This window comes from Psammomys obesus, unplaced genomic scaffold (genome assembly GCF_907164565.1).
Source record: "Psammomys obesus unplaced genomic scaffold, mPsaObe1.curated_primary_1811, whole genome shotgun sequence".
Lineage (NCBI taxonomy): Eukaryota > Metazoa > Chordata > Mammalia > Rodentia > Muridae > Psammomys > Psammomys obesus.
Window position 1 is genome coordinate 6,534,035 of NW_026585587.1, and position 7,948 is coordinate 6,541,982.

Here is a 7,948-nt window from a genome sequence, read left to right on the forward strand (position 1 = left end):
TTCTCTCTTTCTCTCATCAGAATTCAGTTGGGCGACTGTGGTCACCCACCCAGCAGGTTAAGAAATGTAGTCCAGGTGGGCTTTGGCGAATGTGTAGCAGTTCCCAGCACACATACATTGGGTTTAAACGTCAGTTGGTTACTGAGATGTTTTAAAGATTGGGGAGCATTTTGAGAAGAGGGCTAGAATCACATCTATAAATCGCCTCCTAGATAATAGATGGAAAGGAGGAAGACACGCAGTGACTCTAGCATCAGATAGCTGTCTTCTTTCATTTTCAAGGATTGGTTTCTAGAATGTTGCCATGGGTAGTGGAGGCTGGAAGGGAGAGAGACTGAGCAGGAAGATGTTTATACCATTGCCTTTGATTCTACCTGGGCATGGAGGCTCATGCCTGAAACCCCAGCACAAGGGAAGCTGAGGTAGAAGGATTGCCATGTGTTTCAGGTCAGCCTAAGCTACATAGTAAGTGTAAGCCAGCCTGGAATAAAAACTGAAATCCTTACCCTTCTAAAATCCAGTGTGAATAGTTCTCTCTCTCTCTCTCTCTCTCTCTCTCTCTCACACACACACACACAGACTTGCTGTAATGTGAACCCCCCCCAGAAGCACATGTATTTAAAGGCTCACTCCCCAGCTGATTGATGTGTTTTGAGAAGCCATGGGACCTGTGGGAGGTGGGTGTGGCTGGCAGAAGCAGTCACTTAGGGGCAGGACTCTGAAGGTTACACACACTCTGGCCTGGTGTTTCTGGCTCTTTGTCAGCCACCTTTGGGGATCTCTGCCATGTGCCACCATGGGCTCAGTGGCTCCTGCAGTCATACCCTCCTGCTATGAGAAAATAAGTTTCCTCTCTCCCACTGAGCCAAGATAAAGTTTTGAGTCTCCCTTAAGTTGTGAGATACTTTGTCACTGATGAGAAAAGAAACCAGGGCAATATATGCATGTGTACCTATGCATACATGTAGCTAAAAAACATGTATGTGCACATGCATGTAAGCACAAACACATGGGCATATACGTGCACATACATATGATGCACACATACACATGCATGAACATGCATGATCAGACGTGTGTGATCATGTACTCATAAACATGTATACACCTCTAATGAGATGGCTCCTCCACTTGGCTGTCTTTCGGAGACTCCAGTGAGAAGGGAAAAGGAGGTGCTGGTCTGACTGGAGAGCCTGGGGAAAAAGAGGGGGAGTCAGTCTGCTATTTTAAGGATGGGAGAATCTTTGCCTAATGGTCTCCTTGCTGGTTAATTTCATCTTGGGTGCAGTTGAAAAGTAGTCTGATCGCTTGCATTTTCACTGCAAATAATTCATAAATTCAGATGGACTCAGCACTGTGACACGGACTTCAGGAGGATTTCAAGGTCTGTCAAGGTGGTAATTACCAGGGCTGCACGGGGCTTGACAGCTGCTGTTGGAATGATCTCCTTTTTATTGAAATTCTCATGTGATTAGGAAGAAAGACAGTTGGCTTGAGTTAATCTGCGGAAGCCTGGGCCTCGAGGCGTTCCGTGCAGCCCCGTGGATCTGCTGCAGTCTCTGCGGCTGATGTGGGACTCCACGGGTAGAAGACTCAAATATTCCACTGGCGACAGAGTAGTTCAGATACACAGAGCAATTTTGGAAGGAAATTACAATCCATCCGTCTCTCGAGTAGCATCCTTTGAAGCCTCTGAGCTCTGCCTCCCTGGAGACTGACACATGCATTTGTTGTGACACCCATTCTGCAAGCCACCCCATTCCTCGCCCCTAGGTGGATGGCAGGAAGTGAAAACAGAATACCAATGTTTATCTGGTGGGCCAGGAGAAGAGATTATGTGTTTTCTAAGCAGTAAAGCATTGCATTATAAACAGTGTGTAAGCAGATAGATATCTATACAATGACAAAATGTTCAGTAAGCTCATGAAATGGATAGAGTGTACACATTCCAGGCTCACCATAGACTGAACACTTACATCAGATTGTTACTTGCAAGTTAATTGATCTGTTTATTCACTCATGTATTATTTATTCACTCACTCATTCATTCTGTAAATGTTTACAAAACTTCCGCCATGGATAAGCTTGAATGTACAAAGATGAAGAGGCTGTTGTTGCCAGCTCTTAAGGAGCTCACATCTGTTTCTCCACTTCCCTCTCCCCTTCCCTCCTTGTCTTCCTCCCTCCATTCCATCCTTCTTTCCATTCATCACTTCATCTATGCAGACTATCCATGAGGACCCATGAGGATCTCGATGGCCCTCCTTCCCCTCTATTTCAGCTCTGTAAAATATCACGGCTCTTTCGTGGTCTCCCACTCTCTGTGCCTTAGAGCTGCCAGGCCATCTTTCTTCCAGAACATAGGTGTTGATGCAAAGGCTTATTCCCTCACCAATTTCTCTTCTCCAATGCACAAGTCTCACCTATCTTAGAGATGGGCAGGAGGATCAAAGGGAAGAGTGGCCTCATGAGGCCTTTGACCTTCCCTCTACCCCTCATGCCTGCTGTGTTTCTTCTCCAAAGACACAAAAATGTGCAAGTGCCAACACTCCCCCTCACACTTGTGCCCTGCACCTTGTACTGAATAAAACAGGCCCCAGAGGCTCACCTCTTATCATGAGTTAGTGAGTTGAGAAGTTTTCTGAGAAACTTTCCTAAAAGGAGATGTGGAAAGAAAATACAATCTTTCCCTGTGCATACTTTACCTGTGCTAAAGCCTGTGTCTGACAGCATATAGGGAGAGACAGGATGGTGACAGAGGACCCTAGAACACGCCTAAAGCTTGGGGTCAGTCTCTCTAAACCTGAGAAAAAACGGGAAACCCTTTAAAAATTAGAATTCTGTTTGCACATCTTTCCTTTGCTTTTGTATGGATGTGGGGTACATGTTACAAGTGTGCAGTCCTGGGGATGGACCCCTGGGGCCTGGCCAGTGCTAGGCAAGCATCCTACCAGTGAGCCTCCTCTCCAGCCCATCTGTGACTTTAATTTTAACCGAAGGGGCAGACATTAGCATCTGTTGCTCTGCAGTGAGTTATGCTGCAACCCAGTTGTGTGCCACAGTGGACATCCACAATGCCAGTTTCTGTGCCAGGGATTCCCCTGGGAGGCTCTGGAACAGATTCTCCCGTAAGGTCACTCCGATGTTGGCCAGCTGTAGCCATCTGACATCTTGCCTGGGATGGGATTTGCTCCATGGTGGCATTAGCAGGAGGCTTCTGTGTCCCTGTGTCCCCACTTCACAGCATGGCTCATAGCTTCCACCAGAAAGATCCAGGAGATGGAGGGGGAAATCACGATGCACTTTATGATCTAGCCTTGGAGGTGGAGTGACTAGATGCTGACATGAGGTCCAGGAAGAGAATGTCACTGAGACGCCTCTTGAGGATGGCATCTGACAGGACGTTCATTAATTCTATAAACACCTGGAGAGCAAACTCCAGAGGAGCCAGCAGTGGGAAGGCCAGGATTTATGGTTTCTTTGGCCTCGTCTCTTCCACTAGTGTCAATGGCCTACTACAGCTATGTCGTTCTACACGCAACGCCATGGGCGTGTGTATTGAATGTGGAATATCTCACAGTGATGAGCGTTTGTTGAGCAGCCATTTTCAGTGCGCTGACGGCCTTACGAAACAACTACGCTGAACTGCGGTACCGTCCGCCCTTCCCTACCCCAAGAGGCAGCGCGTGACTCTATGTGGCTAGCTTTGCTGTGCCAGCCATTTCAGATATCAACCAGAGTTTCCGGGCTCACTGCCAAGCAGGGTTTTGGATGTGACCAAGAAAAGGATTACCATAGAACAAGGGGCTGCCTGGTCTGGGTTATACCACATACAGCATACCAAACTAGAGTGAAAAATTACGGGTGGTGGGAAAATTGATTAGCATATCTGCTAGAGTAAGGGGAACTGTGTGAAGCCCAAGACTTGGCCTTAATCGCCACCATCAGCGAACAGAAATCTACTTGTGCAGGGTGCAGCTCGCAGCTAAAAGCACTTAAACTACTGTGCAAGGTTTTCCTGAGTACCAGCGGTTTAAGCACACGCTTCGGGTTTTTTATATTAAAATTTGCCATCCTTCGGCTTGCTTTACAGCTCCTGGAGAGGCAGGGGTGTGTGAAAAGAGATGCAAGCAAGAGTCCCAGAGCCTGGGTGTTTGGGATGTGCTTCCCAAATGTGTGTGTGTCTCCCTGCCAGCAAAGGAGAGGACGAGGAGCCAGGAATCCCCCTCCGGAGCAGAGCTACCTATAACGGCCAAGGGAAGTCATCCCAGTTCGTTATATTTTTGTTCCATTCTATCTTTTTATTGCTCTTCAGAAAACCACACTGGTGAATAAGAAGAACATAGTAATGAAGTAGGAGATAGAGGCCTTGTTCATTCACTCATTCATTCATTTGTTCATTCGTTTGTTCATTCATTAATTCATTTCTCATCCAACCACAGTGTTGAGCTTTGGTGTGTAAGCTTCGTGCTGGGTGGTAGCCCGCTCAGAGCTCATTCATTGTCCTGTGATGGTATTTATTGAGCACTTTTAGCTCTCTGACACCCTAACAGCTGTTGTGAGGCATTAAAAAAAAATATGTACGTAAGACAGGCTCCTTGTTCCTAAAAGATCTAAGAGTGTTGTTAGGCAAAGAAAATTCACACATAAAAAGGAACAAGAGAGCCCCAGAGTGTTAAAATTTGTGGTGTGATCATTGAATATGCCAGGCGCTGTTGGAGTGGCTCCTGAGACACTCGGGGGAGGTAGGAAGGCGTCTCTGGGGAGCCAGGACCACCCTGCAGGGGCAGGGGGCTGCATAGGGAGCATAGGCTGCACAGGGGGGCCTGATAGGGGGGAACTCTGCGGGAATCCCCCACCACTGACTTGGCTTCGCTTTGTGCTGGACATTTTTCCTGCTGCACACCTTGCCTTCCCACCCTTCCAGGAGCCCAGAGCTAAACTGGGTGTGCATGATCAGAGCTTGGACTCAGCCAAGGTCAGGTGAGAACCTTGTGGCCCTGGCCCCAAAGGTCACACTACCACGGGGATTGCCAAGATAGAAACACCACCTGGCAGAGGAATTAAAGCCCCCTGGGACCAGGAGATCCAGGGAGAACAGGGGCCTGTGGTGTTGGGCAAGTTTGCTGTCTGCAGAAAACGGAGTGAAATGAGAGGATCCTCATGACAAAGGTCATGCACAGCCACAGGCTTGAAATCAGTAACAAGGGCTGAGGTCAACACAGTTGGGCTGTCCTTTACTCCTGACTTCTGATACGTGAACAGATACCACCTCTGAGGGGCCAGCATGGTTCCCCTAAAGCAGCACATGTGCCTCTAAGACTGAGGGGTTCCTGGGAAAACAGAGACCCAGAAGACCTTGCTGGAGACTTGCCCATCTTGGTTCCAAGGCTCATTCTAGCCCAGGCGCAGACAAGTCTCTTGCATCCCTGCCCAGTTAAGGGACCATGACCCCAGGTAGAGGCAGTCTTAGAAATGAGCAGACCCAAGAGAGGGTTTATCCAAGGCCGCATGACCTGGTTGGTTCGAAGAGAAGCCTGTCATAGCTGTATCACTGCACCACCAGGCCTGAGGGTCATTTCAGGAACAAAGAATGGGAGAGATGTGAGCCTGGAGCATGAGGATGAGGAAGGCAACAGTGTATCAAGGAAGCAAGGCTTATATCAGGGTGCCCCAGGAGGCCACTCTGACAACAGGGGCAGGCCCAAACCCCATCCTTTCCACCTTCACACACAGCAGGCTTACAGTTGGCCCCTCGGGTTCATGGACTGTGCAGTCCCTGGGTTCAGCCAACTGTGAACAGAAAATGTTTAGGGACAAAAATTGTAGCGGACACAGGCAAGCTGCTTGCTATGACTCCTTAAGCAACACAGCGTAACAACTATTAACAAGCGTTTGTGTTACGTCAGGGGCTGTAAGCCATCCAGCCATGTGTGCCTGCCTGTGCAGATGTGCAGTTTATAAGCGAATGCTTTGCCATTTCATTTATTTGCATTCTTATGGTTCTACGGATCCTATGCAAACTTGGGTATCTGCCGGGGTCCGGGAGCATTACCCGCATCCCAGAGAGGTCCGTATTTACATACCCCTCAGCTTCAGCAAGGGCCCATTCTGACGGCTAAGGAGGCTGACTCAGCACAGACAGAGCTCACTTTTCGCCGGGGAAAATCTCTTGGGAGTGATCTTTTTAATTGAATGGTTTTAATCACACATTACACATTTCTGCCTGCTTGACACCAGGCCACGTGCTGCACTTGGATTGTCTCACTAAAGCTTCACGACAAACCCACAGGCAAGCTGGCAGCACGCTCTATGGCTGTAGGTGAGGAAAGGCAGGGCGGGGGAATGAGCCGCATGACTGAGCCCTGGGGTTCTTGTTATGCGTGCTTGTGCGTGCGTGCGTGCGTGTGTGTGTGTGTGTGTGTGTGTGTGTGTGTTCGTTCGTGTTCATGTGTGGGAACATGTGGGTGTGGCATGCGTATGCATGCGAAAGGCCAGTGTGGATTTCAGGTGCCAGTACAGGATGGCAGAGTGAGCTGGGTGTTGTGGGCTTCAGGAGAAGGTGTTAGAGACCTGAGATGGCTTAGTTGGTAAGGTGCCTGGCATGCAAGTCTAAGTCCCTGAGTAAAGATCCCCAGAACTTATGAAATACGCCCAGTGTGTCTGCACACCCCTGTGATTTCAGGACTCGGAGGTGGGGACAGGAGGGATCCCTGGGGCTTCTTGACCTAGTAGGTCTATCTAAATTGGTAAACCCCAGTGTCTGCAACAGGCTATTGCAAAATAAGGTAGAGTGTGATTAAGCAAGATATAGGATGTCTGCTTCCTGCCTGTGCGGAGCTGAGGTTCAGTCTGAGCTCTGTCACTCACTAGTGTGTGGAGTCAGCCTATTCCTTCCTCTCCTCAGGATCTTTGGGTTTCAACATAATTGTTCCTCTAAGGCTCTTGGAATAAAGGCTTGGTCCCTTGGGAGGGAGATGTATCCGCCCTTCAGAAGGTCCTCAGGTTATGGGCACGTGGAACCCTGTCTCTTCCTCATTCTTAGTGCTTCCTGGCTTGTGATATAAGCATTTCAGAGCTACCACAGGCTCCTGCCATGATGGCTTCCCTCAGCAGAGGCTCAGAGAGAAATGGGACCACCTGATCTTAGTCTGGAACTTAACTCAAGTGGTCCTTTTCTCTTGAGTCATTAGTTTCCTTTAGATATTTTGTTACAGTGATGCAAAGCTGACTAAAATAGTTTCTTTATCCGTAAAATGGGCAAAATTATGCCAACTTTCATAGGAGTTTGGAAGTTATTATTATTTAAATCTTAGCATTTAACAAATCTCCCTCTTTGTGGCTTGAAGCCACCAGGACACGGGATCACCTAGCCCACTCTTGCTTTTCCCATCAGTGTTTCTGCTGAGGAATCATCCCTCACCATGACAGACAGCTTGAGCGTCCTCATAACTTGGTAATAGCCTGACTGTACCAGATCAATGATGGGGCATATCCAGTTTTGTTTGGGGCAACATTTAGGTGTGTTTGCTTACTGACTAGAATCTGCAAGCTGTTAAAGCTGATGGCTGGGCAGAAGCTCTGGTTCATCTTGAAGAGGTAAGGCCTCCTGCTAAGCCCCTAAGTGACATGGGGGAGAATGTGTCACAGTTGATCCTGTGGAGATATATGCTGCCAGGGTGCCCTCGGTATACTGGGTGCTTTGGTGCTCAGAGGACATGGTCATGGCTCTGGTTTATGTGACCCTGAGGTTTTTCAGGCCTTCTGCAGTGTGAATAACATTTTGGCAGCCAAAAATGAAAGATGTTGGGGAAAGTTGAAACAATGCGCATGAAGCGTTTTATCTGGACAACACTCAGTGGCTAGCATGATGATGATGATGGTGGTGATGATGATGGTGATGATGATGGTGGTGATGATGGTGGTGATGATGGTGGTGATGATGGTG